Source organism: Oryzias latipes, chromosome 18 (assembly GCF_053564925.1).
Source record: "Oryzias latipes strain Hd-rR chromosome 18, Olatipes_Hd-rR_3.1".
Taxonomy (NCBI): Eukaryota; Metazoa; Chordata; class Actinopteri; order Beloniformes; family Adrianichthyidae; genus Oryzias; species Oryzias latipes.
In genome coordinates this window covers 4,665,742-4,684,929 of record NC_136254.1, presented here as the reverse complement: position 1 = coordinate 4,684,929, position 19,188 = coordinate 4,665,742, and the positions used below count along the sequence as shown (strand labels likewise).

Sequence of the window (19,188 nt, the reverse complement as noted above, 5' to 3'; positions counted from 1 at the left end):
CAAGCACCCCTGCAATAAACTGATCCTGCAGTGCAAGCTGTGGACCAGTAACAGGGAGAATTTGACAGAGCGGAGTTCAGGAGTTGAGAAAGTGCTTGTGAGTAGTCTCTCAGGTTTTCTCCCTTTAACTGTCTGCGTGTAGTGCATTTCTCTCTAAATGCCTCCCGTAAGTACAAAACCAGACCACTGGGTCTCACTGTCAAGCTACATGTACGTAGCTTGCCCGAGCGCGGCTTGTCTGCAGCTCACCGCTTTTCCAGGGGATGGATCAAATGCAAAGAACATCAGCTCAGTGGCCTTGTCAGAGTGTCCGCCCTGTAACTGGAAGGTCGTGAGTTCAAACCCAGGCAGGATCATACCAAAGACTCTAAAAATGGGACCCAATGCCTCCCTGCTTGACACTCAGCATTAAGGGGTTGGATCGGGGGGTTAATCCACGAAATGGTTCCCGAGTGCAGCTGTGTCTGCAGCTCACGGCTCCCCCAGGGGAGGGGCAAATGTGGAGAACAAATTTCGCACACCTAAGTGTGTGACAGATAGTGGGACTTTAATTTTTAGCTTAACTTCCTCTAGTACACAATCTTTAACATGTGACAGAATAAAATCAACCTGATCAACTTCCTTCAGACCCCTCAGACTCATAGTTCACTTCACTACCTGGCTATGGATACCGACTCAGAAATGGGGTCAACATCAGTCCTCCTCTACATGGATGACATGAAGCTATATGCTTGTTGGATCAAAACCTATACCAACATTTAACTATATTTGAGCTGGAAGAAAGGACATGGACTCACTTTAGATCTTTTCTCGAGGAGAGCAGACAGGAACATACTCACGCAATTCTCCGTTTGCTCTGAGTTTAGAAAGATCTGCCTCCTCGTTTTTATTGAAAACAGGGTGTTACCTAACATACAGCATGTGACATTTGTTTCCGAAGGGTAAGGGGTACAAACATACACACACACACAGTTTAGAAGAGTTAGGAAACTAATCTAAACATTTCTTGACATTGTCAGGAAGCAAATCAAAACATCCCTGTAATCACTGTAGATTAGGTCAATTTCTTGAAGATGTAAGGTGAACAGCTGCAGCCGGGTCAATACAAAATCTTTTACTGCATTCCCAGGATCACGTTCCTTGCAGAAAAACAATTAACACATTTTATTATATATGATAACACAACAGTACAGAAGTTCTGAGGAAATATGGGATAACGTATGTACAAATTGTAGAAAATGTATGTTTTAATATCTTATTCTTTATTATGTTACAGCTTTATCCTTAGTGTGAAGTGAACTTATTTTGAACTATCCAGATTTATGGTCGTGTGACATTCCTTTTTGCTTTATGGTTGCAGCATCCTGTGAAGACATAGGATGTTCTTTGTGCAAACTTAGGTGTTTTTCTTAGGTGCCATAAATATGCCATGGGCGATATCTGTACCATCTGGGTTGAAGATTCTTCCCCTGGGAAAGTGTGAAGATTCGTGTTCTCATGTGGAGGTTGAAGCTGACCTTTGCTCTGGATACCGGTAAAAGGAACCTTGAGTTGTCCAGGAATGATTTACTCTGACCAGATGGGGACTCTCTTGATCATCGGACTGTGTGCGCCGGTGAAATGGGCCCCCGAGAGGCGGAGCGGATCCGAAGCTGGCAATCGTCAGCTATTGGCCAGAGGAAGCAGGCGGGCTATCAGCTGACGAATCAGAGCGACCAGGGGCGGAGGACCAGCGACCATGATCTTTCCGGAAGGCGGAGATTCAAACACATCTTAAAAAGACTGTTTTCAAAGTTTTCCATTGTTCTTAGGAAAATCTACGAGTAATTCGCATGTAACTTGTGCGTCAGTAGATCTTTACTTGAGAATCCAGATATATCTGCATTAATTTTTTAATCTGTGCTTTAGAACTATTGTCAGGGAAATAAACTCCGTGTATTTTTAAACCGGTTGAATCCTTGTTTGTTTTACCACTCTCGACTATCGAACACGCATGGATGGAAAGAACCCAAAAACGGACGATTCTCTTTCCTTCAATTTGGTGACCTCGAGACGTGAAGTCGGGGGTGAATAGGAAACGCGGACCAGACCGGTTGGACCACATCATAGTGGCTTATTACGAGATTTCTGAGACTTTCGACGTAAAGTCTGGGGATGCTTCCTGCCATGCGGTCGACTTCTTCAGAGGCCTCATTCATAATCATGGTGACCAGAGCCTTTTGTAAAGTCTGCGTATTGATGATCGCAAATTAAAGGAGAAGTCGATTGTATGGGTGGCACAGTGTACCCTAATACGAACGAACGGGCGAGCGCACCCCAGTAAATAAGTGTCGGGTTCACCCTCCCTAGAACAGCGGATTGAACGGTGGCAAAATATACACTTTGGACAGCAGTAAATTTTGAAAAATTGGACATTTATAAATTATGCAGGTTTTTCGTCTGTTCGGCCTGTAAAAATTGAACGTTGGCAAATTGGGAGCTTGTGATATTTGGAAAGCAGCAAATTGACTAGGTTTGTGTCTGTTTAACCTGTTAAGAAATCCCTTACGAAAAACAGAGTTATTATAGGAACTAATTTTGCGCGTCTAGGATTTTCGGAAACACCAAGGAGGCTTCGGCCTCTACAAATTATTTTTTTATATGCGGAGAGAAACCAAAGAAGGATTCAAAATAAACATGAGCGCTGAATTTGACAGAAGATGAGGAAAATTGTGCATTTTGTCAGGACAAAAACGACAACATGACTTGACGACTGACTGATGACAATACAGACGTGATCGCTGATGAACGGACTGAATGTATGAGATTTTGGAGACGTGACTGCTTCTGAATGAAATGTATGCATGAGATTTTGGAAAGTATGGGATGAAAAACTGTTTGAAATCGGCGAATTTTGGCTTTATTTTCCATGTTTCTGTGTGAAATGTTTTCTCTATGGACGTGGCCATCTTGTTTCGAATTAGCCAATAACGGGACGTTTTAGTTTCTTTCGAATGCGTCGACAGCTCTGATTGGCTTTGTTTGTACCATGTGGTCGGCGTGACGGCGTCCATGCAGACCGAAATGTTCGACCTCCGCTAAACTTTCACGGAACAAAGCTGAAGAGTTTGCGAACTAATTTGTGGTAAAATAACAACTGATACCGTAATTATTGAGCGTGGTCATGACCTCGGTTGTAAGACGTCGATAAAAACAAATTTCAGTGGTCTTGGTTCGACGAAAAAGATTTTTAAGTAGAAAGGCGTCTATGAGCAGCGCTTCCGATGGAAGTTTCAGCCACAACAGCAGCTTGACTGCAGCCTGCAGCAACGGTCTCTGTTCTGCCTCTGTCGAACGTAGCCTAACTTTCTCTGGAATTTGCCTAAAGTTGGGCAAATCTTTCTAAAACACAGTAAGATAATATCGGTCCAATATATTTTGTGTAAAATGATTTTGCAATTATTTCGGTTTTCTTATTTTGAATAAATGTCTCTACTTTATTTTGTAATTCCTAATTACCATGATTTAGTTAAGTTTTGCTAAAAAGTAATGTTATTGACACTAATTGTAAGTATTTGTTGGTTTAGATCCGGACTCCCTTTAAAAGAATGTTTGCAATGTTTAATTTATTTTATATGTTTATATGTTTTGATATTTCTCAGATTACTTAGTGTTGGTGTTAAAGGATTTATTGGTGTTTAAAGATGAAAGTTGAAGCAGATCCCATGTTTTGATGTAATTATAGTTTGAAGACAGTGTAAGTGGATGTTGTACAGAATGGGGAAAGGACAAAGCAGTGAATTAAAGTAGAAATGAACGGCATAGGAAGTGATAGAGGGTCTGTGGACACAGAAAGGTATGGTAAGGAAAGGTGCTGGTTCTAGTAGAACAGAAGAAGGGAGAACATGAATGTTAATGCTAGTGATAAACGATTCATTTCAGTGAAATGGTTTATCTTGTTTATCTGTAAGGTGCCTAATTTGTTGTGTTATGTCTTTTGGTGTGGTTTTGAGAAAACGGTTAAAAGTTATTGTCTGCGTATTGATTGTCTGTGTTTTAACGAACCTGTTGTGGTTTAGAGTGTGAATTGTGTTTTTAGTTAAATAAGGAAAAGCCTAAATTGTGGAATTTTGTTGCTTTTAGCACTTCTCAGAATTCTTTTTGTAGGACAGCAAGTCCTTAATGGTAAGTCAAAACAATTTGTCTTTGTTTCTGGATTAAAAGTGAATGATTAGCTGCCAGTATGCATCTAAAACAATGTATTTTTCAAAGATTTTGCTCCACATCCGTCATATAGTTCAGAGAAAAGTTTAAGGTTTTTTTCCTTTGCTGATTTTCATCATTGATTAACCAACTTTAGCATCCATAGAGTTGGTGATGGTGAAAAGAAAGCATGACAGTAACAAATCTGCTTTAACAACATCTGCAGTAACAACATGTTTTTTCCAAGCAGCACATAGCTTTAATGTTGCAGGAAAGGCGTAGAGCCGTCCTGAGACCTCATAAATCTTTACACAGAAAACCCCCTCTGCTTCATTGGGTGAGTGACAAAAAGAGCATTTCTCAGTTCTTTGGCTTCACAGGAAGGAGCCATGTTAGGAGTGTCTGACCCTCGGGTCAGCTCTGCTAATCAAATGAAGCCATGACTGCATGCATGGAGAATGCATCGGAGCGTCTGCGAGGTGATAAGAGTCTATTTAAAATACATCTGATTCATCACTGCAGAGCACATTTGAAGAAAAAGGACAAAGGGAGGAGTTGAACAACTGAAAAACAGTCATTTACACTGCAGGAACAATCCACTCTGGATAATGAAGGTGTTTAAAAAAAAAGCACATAACATGATGAGTTTAAATACCCTCAGGACCTGTAGCAATGTTCAGGTATCGGAGGCCGGGACGGGAGGACGGGTATCCCCTCCTGGAAGGCGTGGGCCACCCAGGGACCCCCCCAGCAGCAGCTGGAAATGACATCTGTGGCGCTCAGGACAAATGGCAACGACTGCCCACAACAAGGTACCCAACAGCAGAATGCACAGACCAGGAGCAGAGGACACGAACAGCACCCACGACCGCTCCAAGCTCCTCCACTGTGGCGAGGACCACAGGTGACAAGTCGGACAATACCACTTGGTGATGTAGGAGCCATGGTCCCTTTCAAGCTCAGAGGTAACTCCATGAATGGACACTGGTGCAATGTGTTCCTCTATAAACTGCCGGTTGCCTCCATCAGCTCTGACAAATGAACATATGACTCCTCAAACCCGGCAAAAGACCATCCAACTGACTTTTGACCAGATGGTGGAACATTCATTTGTGCATTCACCACACACGCCTGTGAATCTGTTGGGACGGAACGTTTTTGTCAAAACAGGAGCCAGCATTCTTTCAGACTGGATGCCATGCCACACCCCACAGCCAACCCTACTGCAGACACCTGCTGGATCCAGAGGGCCCTGAAACGCCAGGTGTGTCCATGTATTTCGGGTTTGGATGCCATGAGTCCTGTCCTAGAAGCAATATTTTTCCGCCTCCGATGACCTGAACTGCACATTCTATTATGACAGAGAGGATGATCAACTGTACCAAGAAGCATTTCATCAGGTAGACAGCCATACGTGGTATTTAAACTACACTGACATATATATTGGTCAAGAGGGTGTATAGTTTATTTTGTATTCACACACTCACATTTGCAATGATACCGGAAGTTAGTCACACCTGTATTGCACATAGAATTAGCACTCCCCTGGTCATGAAGCTCGACAACTCAGACCCATGACTGAGAGGGATGTAAACAAAACAACTGTCTAAACTGTGATTTTCAGGTGTTCACTTCTCTCCCTCAATAAAAATGTACAGGATAACTTTGCATTCAAGAGCTAACTCCGCAGCTCTGGAGCATTTCTGCATTGTCAGTCATCGCAGCAGAGAGAAGACGGATCATGAAGATGCAGAGGTGATGTTAAAAACGCTCTCTGGTGCTTCATGGTCAACAGGTTCATTTGATGTTTGTTCATGCTTCACCGTTTCCCCGGTGGTGATTCAGGTAACTGCAGGAGCAAATGTTTTTAGATCTCAGTGCAGCTGAGTGAAGGATGCAGATGAAGGAAATTCTGATTGGTTTGTGGAACTCTGGTGTAATTGAGCATTCGTATTTTTCGTGGTGTACTCCTTTTTAGACCGGTTTTAAAAGCAGATGGTAAAACTTATCGAATGGCACATGATTTAAGGGCTGTTAATGATGTAACCATTACTCCAGTCCTTCCTGTACCTGATCCACATCGCATGCTTTCAACTTTAACCCCACAATGTGTGTAGCAAACGCTTTCTTTTGCATTCCATTACATGAGAACAGCAGACATCTATTCGCGTTTCAGTATAAAGGTTTCAGTTTGCAGTACACACGCTTGCCACAAGGATTTAAAAAATTCTCCTGGCATTTTCAATCACTGTTTAAAGTTTCTCCGACAGGATATTATGCTATTAGAGGGTTGTGTTTTTGATGTAGGTTGATTATCTTCTGCCAACAGCACCGACTGCTGAAATCTGCCTGCAAGTAATGAAAGATCTTCTTTTGACGTTGTTTGATTTGGGTTTTGAAGTGTCTAACAGGAATTTGCAACGTTGCAGAAGGAAAGTCCCATTTTTAGGTACAACTGTTTCCAGCACAGGCTCTTCAATGTTTATGGAGCATAGAAAGTCTGTTTTGCAGCATAAATGTCCAGAGACAGTAAGAGAAATTATGGTTTTCTTGAGTCTTTGTGGTTATGGAAGACATTTTCTTCTTTGTTTTGTGGAACCTCCTGCTCCTTGAGGTCAATGCTAAACGACAAGGGTGACAGACCTCACGGCTGCAAGGCAACGACAATAAGTGGTTTCATTTCTTCACCTTGTGATCTTGCTTTTCACAGGACCGTGGACAAGGATGCCTGTTAATCTGAACGGTGCACTGATCTGTCTGTTGTTCTCCTATTTTATGTTCAATTTCTATTTTTAATCAATTTATATTTTTCCTTTCAATTAATCTGGTTTTGTGTTTGTGCCTTATCTCTGTTTAACTCTGCAATGTTTCCACTCCAAGAGAGGGAGATGGACATTACGGAGTCTTAAGGAAATTGTTTTATTATCATCGTCAAATTGTTTTATTATTATCATTTAAATGTATTTGTTTAGAAGGGATGTTTAAATGGTAACTCAGATTGACCTTTTTCACTTTTTCTACAGCTTTGTGTGTGTGTTCCTCTCGTTCACTCATCCTGGGCACGGATGAGGAAGTTTTACGACACTGTCCTGGGTTGATAAGGCAGTCATACGACTGTCTCTAATGAACTTTTCTTTTTGTCTTGAATTTGTTTCTTCCCCACTTGTGTTCATAATGACAGCGCGAGGAGGAGCAGACCTTTCAGAAGAGAAACATTGATGGACTTTTTCAATCACATTTGCTGCTCTCCCCTGCGCAGGCGTAACATGATTCGTAGCTCATTGTGTCTTGTGTTTTGTTTTTCTGATATGGTTTTTGGTTATTGCTTTTTATTTTAGAGTTCCTGACCCTAACGCTAATCAATATTTAGATCCACAGCAGATTCATCTTGGGGAGAAGGTACGTATGTGTGGACACTCCAAGCTCTTTCACGCTGTTCTGTTGTATCTTCTGTATCGGATCTCTAATTACCAGGTTTATTGAGAAGTTCATAGGATGCCTGGTCCAAGCTGGTCAGCGCTTGTGGGACATACAGAAGGACGCGAGTGTTCGAGGCCCTGAAGGACCTTTTGGATTTTGTTGCATTTTACGTATTGCTATTCTTATTTAGGTAGAACAATGTATCACAGCCCCTCCAATGGGACCCCATGGAGGAGATGGAAGTAATTTCCTGAATTACGCTTGCTGTTATGTTTAACAATTCTGTTTTTCTTTTAGTCATCTGTGTGATTTTGTTCTGCCTTAACATGTCTCGCTTTCCTCCCCCTTAATTCCAGGTGTTCTTTTGCTTTACAGGAACTGTTATCTTTTTTACGGTTGTGCTTTTTTTTTTTACTATTTGACTTTGACTTACACTGAATTAGACTTTGAATTTGTTTTATTTACCTTGTTTACTACTTTAGTTTTTGTACTATGTAACTTTACTTAATGACATTGTGCCAAGGGGTTAGGTCGATCTTGTAAGCATGGGCATCCTTCGGGGTGGTTGTCGCAGGAGCACGGAACCGTCGCGAGACTTTTCCTGTCAGACTACACACTGAATGTTTAACTGATGCTCCAGACAGGTTTCGCTCGCACGTTCATGCATGGACGCCTAACTCCTTTGAAATATTTTGTGTTCCAGATTGTGCGGGCTTTAGACCACAGCTGTCAGGTTAGGTTAGGTTTGTAATGTTTTGTTGTTTTTGAGTGTTGTAGTGTTAAGTCTTTTAGGTGATCACACTTTGTGTGATCAAGAGAGGGAAATGTAGAAAATGTATGTTTTAATATCTTATTCTTTATTATGTTACAGCTTTATCCTTAGTGTGAAGTGAACTTATTTTGAACTATCCAGATTTATGGTCGTGTGACATTCCTTTTTGCTTTATGGTTGCAGCATCCTGTGAAGACATAGGATGTTCTTTGTGCAAACTTAGGTGTTTTTCTTAGGTGCCATAAATATGCCATGGGCGATATCTGTACCATCTGGGTTGAAGATTCTTCCCCTGGGAAAGTGTGAAGATTCGTGTTCTCATGTGGAGGTTGAAGCTGACCTTTGCTCTGGATACCGGTAAAAGGAACCTTGAGTTGTCCAGGAATGATTTACTCTGACCAGATGGGGACTCTCTTGATCATCGGACTGTGTGCGCCGGTGAAATGGGCCCCCGAGAGGCGGAGCGGATCCGAAGCTGGCAATCGTCAGCTATTGGCCAGAGGAAGCAGGCGGGCTATCAGCTGACGAATCAGAGCGACCAGGGGCGGAGGACCAGCGACCATGATCTTTCCGGAAGGCGGAGATTCAAACACATCTTAAAAAGACTGTTTTCAAAGTTTTCCATTGTTCTTAGGAAAATCTACGAGTAATTCGCATGTAACTTGTGCGTCAGTAGATCTTTACTTGAGAATCCAGATATATCTGCATTAATTTTTTAATCTGTGCTTTAGAACTATTGTCAGGGAAATAAACTCCGTGTATTTTTAAACCGGTTGAATCCTTGTTTGTTTTACCACTCTCGACTATCGAACACGCATGGATGGAAAGAACCCAAAAACGGACGATTCTCTTTCCTTCAAAATGTATTCTAACAATGCTAAGAGCGACTCCCTGATCCACACCAACAGGATCTACAGTACTGACATTGGGATGTCATTCGGGCTCGAGAAATGCAACCGGATGGTGACAAAAAGAGGCAAGGTAGTCCACACAGGATTGATCTCACTCCCAGAAGGAACAATAGCAGACATTGAGGACAGTTACAAGTACCTTGGAATTCCGCAGGCAAATGGCAACCTGGAGCAGGCAACAAGGAAAGCTGCAACAGCTAAATACCTCCAACGAGTAAGGCAAGTCCTGAGAAGCCAGCTCAATGGCAAAAATAAGACCTGGGCAATAAACAGCTAGGCACTGCGTGTTATTACTGTCATTTCTGGAGTTCCAGGAAAACTGCCTCAGTTCTTCCCTCATATTATTCCCACTTTTCTTCATCACATTTCACTCAAACTCTGGAATGAAGACAAAAGAATCAGGAGGTTTTTATTGTCACATGATCAGAATGGGCTTGAATTGTGGTGTGCCCCAGGGATCGATCCTGGGACCCCTTCTGTTCAACCTCTACATGCTGCCACTAGGGCAGTTAATACGCAGTAATAACATTTCTTATCACAACTATGCAGATGATTCTCAGATCTATGTGTCACTGACAACAGGTGAATATGGGCCAGTGGATTCACTCAGCCACTGCCTCCAACAGATCAGCGCGTGGATGCAGAACAACTTTCTCCAGCTAAACTCAGACAAGACCGAAGTTATTGTTTTTGGCCCACAGAAACAGAGAAATTGTCAGCAGCTACCTTCATTCTCTGTCTCTTAAACCCTCAAATCAAGTCAGAAATCTAGGGGTAATCATGGACTCTGACCTGAACTTTAACAGCCATATCAAGTCAGTAACATCAGCGGCATTTTACCACCTGAAAAACATTGCCAAAATCAAAAACATAATCTCAAAGCGAGACCTGGAGATACTTATCCATGCATTTGTCTCCAGTAGGTTAGACTACTGTAACGGCCTGCTCACCGGCCTCTCCAAACGAGCTGTAAAACAGCTTCAGTACATCCAGAATGCTGCTGCTCGAGTCCTGACCAAAACCAGGAAGTATGATCACATTAGTCCTGTGCTCAGGTCTTTGCACTGGCTCCCTGTACCTCAAAGAATAGACTTCAAAGCAGCTCTGCTTGTGTACAAGTCTCTCCATGGCCACGCACCAAAATACATCTCTGACATGTTAGTGCCATATGAACCATCTCGTACTCTGAGGACCTCAGGGGCCGGCCTCCTGTTGATACCCAGAGTCAGAAATAAACAAGGGGAATCAGCGTTTCAATATTCTGCAGCTAAGATCTGGAACAGCCTCCCTGAAGGCGTAAGACAGGCCTCTTCTGTGTTCATGTTCAAATCTAGACTTAAAACATTTCTGTTTAGCCGTGTATATGACTGAAAGGTCCTATCTGCACTTTTCTTTCCTTCCTTTCTTTTTAAATCTTTTTTTTTCTTCTTTTCTTTTAAAGTAAATTTTATGTTGATTATTTCTATGATGTATTGTGATTTTAATGCATTTTTCTGTTTTGTGAAGCACCTTGAATTACTTTGTGTACGAATTGTGCTATACAAATAAACTTGCCTTGCCTTGCCTGGTGTGTGTGGGCCAATCCATGGTGACCAGTGATGATAGCTTGGGGGCAGAATGAAAGGGTTCTTCCTACCAACTTTGGGATCAAATGGGATGAGTATTAGTGATTATTTCTCTATTTGTAGTACCAACAATGCAGAAAACATGACACTTGTTGTGTATTTACACTGTTGTGTATTTAAACTTCTTACCTGGGATCAAACCACGACTTAGCATCTCTCTGGCCACAGCATCCCAAAAGTCCACTATGTCAACATGACCATCATCATAATCATCCAGGTGGCTTTGGATTTCCCTCACTGTTAAACAGTATTATTATTTATTATATTAGTATATTATATCATTAACTTAGAGATGAGTATGTTTTAAATGATCATGCATAAGGGAATATAAAAGCTTAATTAACTCACCTGGCAAACTGAAGACACCTTTTTTGTGAAGATCCATTCCAACGACAGCTGGACTGTATCCACATGATACGCACGCCAACGTGTATTCATCTTTTGTGAGTGCCTCAAAGTGAAGATAGGCATGAAGTACCCTCTCCTTGTTGGGAAAGGACACCCTCTCTGTGGTCTCGATTTCTATGACTTTACCGACAGCCGTGTGTGTCTGAAATAAATTAACATGACAGGGGTAATGTGATTTTATTTCATATTAAACAATTTTATTCAATTAACATTTTTCCAAGCATGCAAATAATCAGAATATATTTTCACCTGTAAAGCATTTCTCATCATGAGGCACAGGTAAAGACAAGATTACGTGGTCAGTTGTGGGTGCCATCCTCCCACTGCTGGTATTGATATGTCATACCACACCTGAGACATTACTTTCTGTATGTTGATGCACCTAAAACAGAAACAATACACTATTGTCATTGGTTACATGCAATTTCAAATTAATTAAGACTCATTTACTGAAACACACCCAAGATGACAAGGTGATGGATGGACCTGTAGCAGTACTTACCTTCAACTACACCTGTGCTTGTCAGGATCCTGGCTTTTGAAGTTATGATTTGGGCATTCACACTCGACGCATTTAGTTTCTGCTGGGATTAGGTATTTTGGAAAGCTGTCCTGTGTTCTCCCATCTCTAGACTGTTCAATGAGAGCCTTGGGTAGTTCTGCTGGAAGCTTTTTGTATGTCAAAAGGTAGTTGAGCATTTTTAAAATGGACTTGTCATTTGGTGGATAACTGAATGTGCTGCTGCTTGAATCTTTGCTGGAATCCTGAGATTGGTCAGGTAACTCTGCCTCAGTACTTTTCACCTTCTGAAACAACTCCCCATTTGTGACAGAGGTGCCTTTTTGCAATGGCTTTATGGTTGCAGGACTGTCTTGCTTTAGAGCATGAACAATGCCAGTTTTGTTTTGTCATATGCAACAATCACCCCAATCTACAATAATATGGGATTTTTGGGTCAAAGACAGAGATATGAATTTTTGATGGTGGACCACCCACAGTCAGCTGCACCGAAGGGGCACACCCTCAGCATCTGCCTTTTTTTTTTTACAGTGCAACAGACTGGCCTTCCACTCTTCCCCAAACCACTTCTGCTCTACCATGCTTTCCAATGTCTCCTCAGATAGAGGGACATGTTGGTTGTCAGCTCGTGGGCAGTACTGTAAAGATCTGACATGGTGGCACTCACAGGATAGCATTCTGTGGGCAAAGTAAATGGCATGGCGTATACTTGTATAGCGCCTTTCTTCCTACAAGGACAAAGCGCTTTATAGTCACAGACCCATTCACCCAGTCACACACACATTCACACACTGATGGCGGCTCCGCTGCCAAACACAGGCGCCTGCCTACCACCAGAGGCAAGGTGGGGTTCAGTGTCTTGCCCAAGGACACTTCGACTCATGGGCGTGCAAGGCGGGAATCGAACCTGCAATCTTATGATCATGGGTCGACCGCCCTACCGCTGCACCACGGCCGCCCCACTCCCTATTGAGCTGGCACTGGTCAACCTCACACACAATTTTATGACTCACCCCCCAGGATTTCTTCACAACATGTACAGGCTTTGATAGACCACAGAATGATTTCTCAACAGCAAACACCATTTTTTACATCCACACATTGACTGGGTAAAAATCTTTCTTGGGAAACTGACTCAAAATGCTGTGTGTGTTTCCTCCTGCAATGCATTGTGAAGTTTATTTTTTTAAATCCAATTTGCAATGAGGACAAGTAATTGTTTGCATCTTACATCTTTCCTTTAATTGTTTTTGCTGCGATGGGGGCTCTGAGGGCTGTGGTGGTGCCAGAAGGTGCTGTGATGGAGTCACTGTTCTGGCCTCTGGTTTCCATCTAGGCGTTTCTTCTTGATCCCAAATGCTTTAAAAACTGTGACCTATTGACCAATGTTGCTGGACAATAGCAACAGTGAAAGTGCGATGTACGTCGGCATCCTAAGCCACATTTGATGACTGAATTCTAAATGAGGAATGACGGGAAAATATTTACTTCTGTCTTACACTCTTCACATTCATAAGCCTAAGGACGATGCTGAAGTTGAATCAGAAACTGTGTTTAATGTATTATTTACTATCTACATTATAATTTAATCCAGGTTTGAGCACTCCAGGTCTTGTGGTTTTTTAACAATTACCGGGAGCCAACTTCAACGTCCTGCAAAACGCTCAAGAATTAGATTTTAATTTACAAAATCCAGGGCAGTACAGATAGTCCCGAACTAAAGTTTTTAGGGATTAGGGTGGGAACTCTGACACTAGATGTACCTTTGTGTTTCACGGAAGAATGGGTTTCCATGTGGAGGGCCACTGCATGCTCTGCATCCTTCTTGTAACAGCAAAAAAGGACAATAGAAAATGTTTTGTTTTCTCAGCGTTGGCTTGTCACCGTCGACTAAAACCGTAACGTGTCTCTATAAATACAGTAATAATACAGGTGAAATAAAGTTTTACCGACATTGGAAGAAACAAATAGCTTGACAGAAACTTCCAGAGGGGAGCCGCAACTTAAAAACTAGCTTCGTGTAAAACCCGAACCCCGTAATTAGAATGGCAGGAGTAAAAAAGAAAAAAGCACAATACATTTAAAATTCGAAATAATAGCCTCATCTGCAGTGTAATGGAATAATTGTGGTGGAAAAGCGAACAATAATCACAATAAGAGTTTTCTTTTCATTAACTCAAAACCGTTTTTTTGTCGATGCGTCCCTCCATTTTGAAAACATCTCTGCGTGTGGAAACAGAAGAACTGCACAGACTTCTTCTTGTAGTTAAAATGGTGGGGGGGGGGGGGGGCAACAACCACGAGGTGCATTACCGTCACCTATTGCGTTGGAGTATGGGTCAAAGTGGGGGACTACCTAATAGAAAATAAATAAATAAAACCATTGCACCATTCAAATTTTCCTCCCCTCCCAAGAACTTCTTCAAACTCAGCCGTTCACCCTTTATCAACCGTACTCTATTCTCCAGCTGTCCTCTCTCTTCCTCATACAATACACAACGACAAAATGTGCTCCACTGATTCTTCCCCTTTCCTGCAATCACAATTGCACTGACGAAGGGGAATCAAATGCACAGGCTCAACGTGGGCGGGGTTAACATTCCACAGCCTTCCAGCATTCCACGATGTTGAGCACTTCTGCAGGCTGCAGCCAGGCTTACTCATAAATCCTGGTGAGGGCACAAAGAGTAAAAATATGTAAATAAATTAAAATAATGATTAATCAATAATAAATCAATAAGTCAATAATGACAATAAATATACATTTAGTCAACAATAAGTTCTAAAGTCAACAATAGATTTACCCTAAAAAGGAAAACACAAAGAAAAACAATAGATTTACTGATTCATGTCAGTGATCAATTTGTGTAACACAGATTGTATGGTTTCGGGTTTCAAGCAAACAGTCTTATCAAAATGTGTTTCCACAAAATGTTTTGAACATCCAGACTGTATTTCTAGTTGGTACCACAGTGATCCATCTGGGTTAACTCTGTTGATAGCTAAGGCCCACTTTTTTCTCAAGTCTGAATCCATTGGAAACCTGCAAGAAATGTTCAGTCACTGAGTCAGAAATGTATAAATCTATATTACTATAAACAGCCTAGTCCTAGTATGCTGTATAGGTTTAACACAATTGTCAAGTGGATTTGTGAACTGCATGCTCCCACACTTGTAAAGGGACAGGACTGGACCCAGGATTTCACTCTGTCCAAGTTTTTATTAGCAACAGTAGCAGCAGATATTGGCGGTTGGAGAAAAACCTTTAAACAATCAAAACAGAATAAAACAGTTTAGTATATTTAAATCAAACATAAGGTAAACCAGGTGAAGAAATTTAGATGAAAACTAAACCAACAATTTGTGACCAAGAAAATTAAACCAACAACTGAGTTACATTGTAGGAAACTTAAATACAATTTCTTAACTTAAGTACATTATTTTACAAATAATTATATCTTTTTTCAGGCTAACAAGTATGTACCATCTTCAATACAAACCTTTGCAGGACATTGTAAAACACTGATTTTTTTCTCTTTCCTTTAACAATCCAACAATGTGACACATTCAAAAAGCATTGAGTTTACCAGCAGCTCTTTAAAGTCCAAGTCTCACTCACTCAGTGGTTTGAGTTCAACGTCCAGGTTGATAGAGAAGCTGCCGTCCTCCAGCTCAGATCTTACACATGGCGGTGAAACGCCGTTTGAAGTGTTCCCAGCTCACGCGCTGATTGCCTTCATTGAGTTCAGCTGGTAACGGCGCGCGTGCATCGTCCTCCGTGCTGAGCGCACGCAGGCTGCTGCGCGCTCATGTGAGAGGCGCTGCACGCTCCAGGACACAGCGAGGCTATGGAGAGATATTTCTGCCACCATGCTGCACACAAAACTTTCTAAGTTGCAAATTAAAATGATAAATATTGGCTTTTAAAATATAAAGGAATATATTTAAGGAATATAATTTGGGAGGTATAGAGACGACTGATTTTGAATCAATGGTTGGAACCTTTAGAATAAAATGGTTAAAAGACTTTCTGGCTAATCCTGACTCAATATGGTTTCATTTTCCCAAAAACATCTTCAAAAAAGTTGGTGGATTAGATTTTTTGCTGAGATGTAACTTTGAAATTTCCAAACTTCCTATACAGATTTCAGAATTTCACAAACAAGTACTTTTCCACTGGAAAATGATATTTAGCCACAATTTCACCCCTCAGTGCGCCCCCCTGTGGAACAACAGAGTAATTACCACAAACAGGAAGACAATGATTCATCAGAATTGGTTTGACCACAAGATCATTTTTGTAAGTGATATTCTTGATTCAAATGGAGAAATTCTTCAGTTAAGAGACTTCAAAAGTAAATATGATATTGAATGATCAACCAAGGAATTTCAGAAAACCTGCAGAGAAATTCCAATTGCTTTATACAATATGTTCAAATTAAACTACCAAATTTAGTAATAGGAGAAATAAAACTTAGTGAGAAAATGTGATAATAAATACCTAGACAAATCCTTTAAAGGTAAATTATACCATGACTTTAATAGAAAAGTGAAACATAAAATAACTATGGAAATTCATCAAATGGCCAGTGGTCACCAAAATTAAAGAAATGCAGTTCAAAATGATAAACAATTATTACCCATCAACAGAGACATTGAGAAGTAGATTTGGCTTTGAGGTTGATCCGTGTGATTTCTGTCATGTAGCCCCAGAAACAACCAGACACCTGTTGTTTTCATGTCCAGTGATCCAAAGATTCAGGCAAGAATTTCATAACTGGCTTAGTCAGAAAATTAACAACATACAATTCACAGAGAAAGATATTTTGTTTTATAACAGTAAGTTGCCAAAAGAGACAACAAAATGAGTGAACATCCTCCTGATTTGGGGAAAATATATTCATAAGAAAAAGTGGAAAAAAGATCGTCTGAATTTCCTGTTTTCAAAATGAAGTCAGACTGTATTTATCATCATTGAAATGTATTCACCACTCAAATCCTTTCATTGATGACATTTGTAAATCTGCTACAGAATGGTTACAAATCTGGGGTCCAGATTGTTGTTTGCCTTGTATTTTAATTTATGCTGAAAGTTTTTTATATTTTTATATATGTGTACATTCTTGTTTGGTTTTGTTTATCCTTGTTTTTGTATAGAGCTGTGCCTTGCATCATTGTGTGGTTGTGTAATGATTATATTTCAATAAAAAAATAAAAAACTCCATCAAACAGCTGCTGATTGGTCCAGATTCTAACCAATCAGGCGTCTCTCAAAATGACGATACTTGGAGGCAGACATGGACTTTGTGTCGGTTCTGTTCGTACGGGATTCTGCCGTTTTCAACCATTCTGGCCCGATTCTCTCAGAGTAAAACCCAGAAGGAGCAGCAAAGCAGCTAAAATAAAACAGAGTTTTGTATTTATTGATGTCAGTGTAGTGACCAACGTGTTTAAAATGTCTGCAGCAGAAAAAAAATGTCAGAGCTCCGACTCCGTCCAGCAGGAAGTTAAACTTTTTAAGATTTGTATCTGAACTATTGTTTAATTTTCATCAATAAATGTTGTAATATGAAGAGAAAATAGCATTTTTTCATGAGTAATTTTTTTTTTAATTTGGACAAACGCTGACGAGTTCTAAAACACAAGACACTGTGAAAATTAACATAAAATTTAAAAATGCTTCTTCTGTTAAAGACACTGAGTCTCCTTTGGTGAGGTATCATTCTTTTGCTTATTATTGCTGTTCATCTGATCCCAAACACTTAAAGCATAAAATAATATGTGCTTTAAATCTTTAATTTTGTTTTAACAAACAGATCTTAAAGAAAGTCAAACTTTTTACTAATATTTTGCTCCAGAATAAAAAGTTATTGAAGAGCAAATATTTAATATTTTCACTTACAACTTAGAAAGTTTTGTGTGCAACGTGGTGGCAGAAATATCACTCCATACAAGGAAACCACCTCCGCCGATCAGAGTGACAACAATAAAGTTTACATTTATGTCGACAGCAAATTATACGTACATCATGCAGCATGTTGATAACAGCCCTGCAGCATCATGCATGTCAACACGTGTACTATTAATAAACCCCCTGCAGCATTAAAAGAAAAGAATTATAGTACCTATCTGTGAAATGTTATACCTTCCTCCTTCATGGACTCGTTTTATCTGATTTTGGCAGTTGAAACCCGCACAATGAACTGGCATTTTGTAAAAACAAATGTGTTCACATGCATGCACTGCAGCAGTGACTTGACCTCACCAAGATGGCGGTGCACTCCTCCCATGAGGAATCCTGTGATGTCTCCTTTAGCCATACAACTCATTGGAGCCAACACTCACGCTTGAACAGCATCAGGTGAGATCCACCCTGAAAAGGATCAGCACTGCAAAAGCAGCTGGACCGGATGCGGTGACAGGCCGCCTATTGACAAGAACTGACAAGCTGGCTGGCGTGTTCACTAACATTTTCAACCTCTCCTTACAGCTGTTCACAGTCCCCACCTGCCTCAAATCCACAACCACTGTTCCTGTGCCCAAAAAACCTGCTGTCACAGCACTCAAAGACTACCGTCCAGTTGCCCTCTCCCCGCTGATAATGAAATGTTTTGAGAGGATCGTCTTAGAACAGATCAAAGATAACATCCCCGCAAACTTTGACAAACATCAGTTTGCTTACCGGGCAAATGAATGTGCAATAAAGCTGTTTATTTATTATGACATTTTTATTTCAAACTTCTTAATATATTTTCTGATTTTCTTTAATATTCTTATATTGTTTTTTATTCTTTGATGTCTCCTACTTCTTTTTGACTGAGTGCCAACAGAATTTCATTGTAGAAATACAATGACTATAAAAATCTTTGAATCTTTGACAAGAAGACGTCAAAAGTCTTCTCCTTCAGCAGATCCAGACAGATGGAACAGCTGAAGCTTTCTTCATCCAGATCCACTCCTTTCTGCGCCATTTCTCCTCTCAGACACACAGACTGTGAGAGTTTCACTTCCTCAGAAACCGGTTTGACTCTGATCCTCCCACCAGATGGTTTCACTGTGAGTTCAGCCAATCAGCTTCTTTCTTCTCTTCCTGTTGGTGACGCCCATCATGACAGAGGAGGAGCTGCAGATGAGGAAGAGGAGAACTTTAGGGAAGAAGGCTGTTAGATCATGATCTATAAACCAAAGAACCATATTTGTCAAATGATCTTTGTCTCATCAGAGAAACGTGTAATCATCAGCAGGTGGTTCAGATTTCTACATTTATTTCATCCTTTAAACATAACAGATGCAGTGAAGGACCATGATGCAACAGATAGTTTACAGATAAGAAAAGGCATTTAGATCACA

General features: G+C 40.7%; 3 long non-coding RNA genes across 3 annotated transcripts; 1 reads left to right on the top strand and 2 right to left on the bottom strand.

The window, feature by feature from the left end:
* The first annotated feature begins 1,221 nt into the window (after nucleotides 1-1,221).
* LOC144987339 (uncharacterized) lies at nucleotides 1,222-9,143 on the top strand. Its single transcript, XR_013651205.1, has 2 exons — nucleotides 1,222-7,581; nucleotides 7,670-9,143. It is a non-coding gene; the product is annotated as an uncharacterized LOC144987339 (long non-coding RNA).
* An 864-nt stretch (nucleotides 9,144-10,007) lies between these two features.
* LOC144987337 (uncharacterized) lies at nucleotides 10,008-12,544 on the bottom strand. Its single transcript, XR_013651203.1, has 4 exons — nucleotides 11,568-12,544; nucleotides 11,259-11,460; nucleotides 11,040-11,147; nucleotides 10,008-10,924 (listed from the first exon to the last, which is right to left on the bottom strand). It is a non-coding gene; the product is annotated as an uncharacterized LOC144987337 (long non-coding RNA).
* Nucleotides 12,545-13,054: 510 nt separating this feature from the next.
* Nucleotides 13,055-15,620, bottom strand: LOC144987338 (uncharacterized). Its single transcript, XR_013651204.1, has 2 exons — nucleotides 14,681-15,620; nucleotides 13,055-14,507 (listed from the first exon to the last, which is right to left on the bottom strand). It is a non-coding gene; the product is annotated as an uncharacterized LOC144987338 (long non-coding RNA).
* Between the last annotated feature and the right edge of the window lie 3,568 nt (nucleotides 15,621-19,188).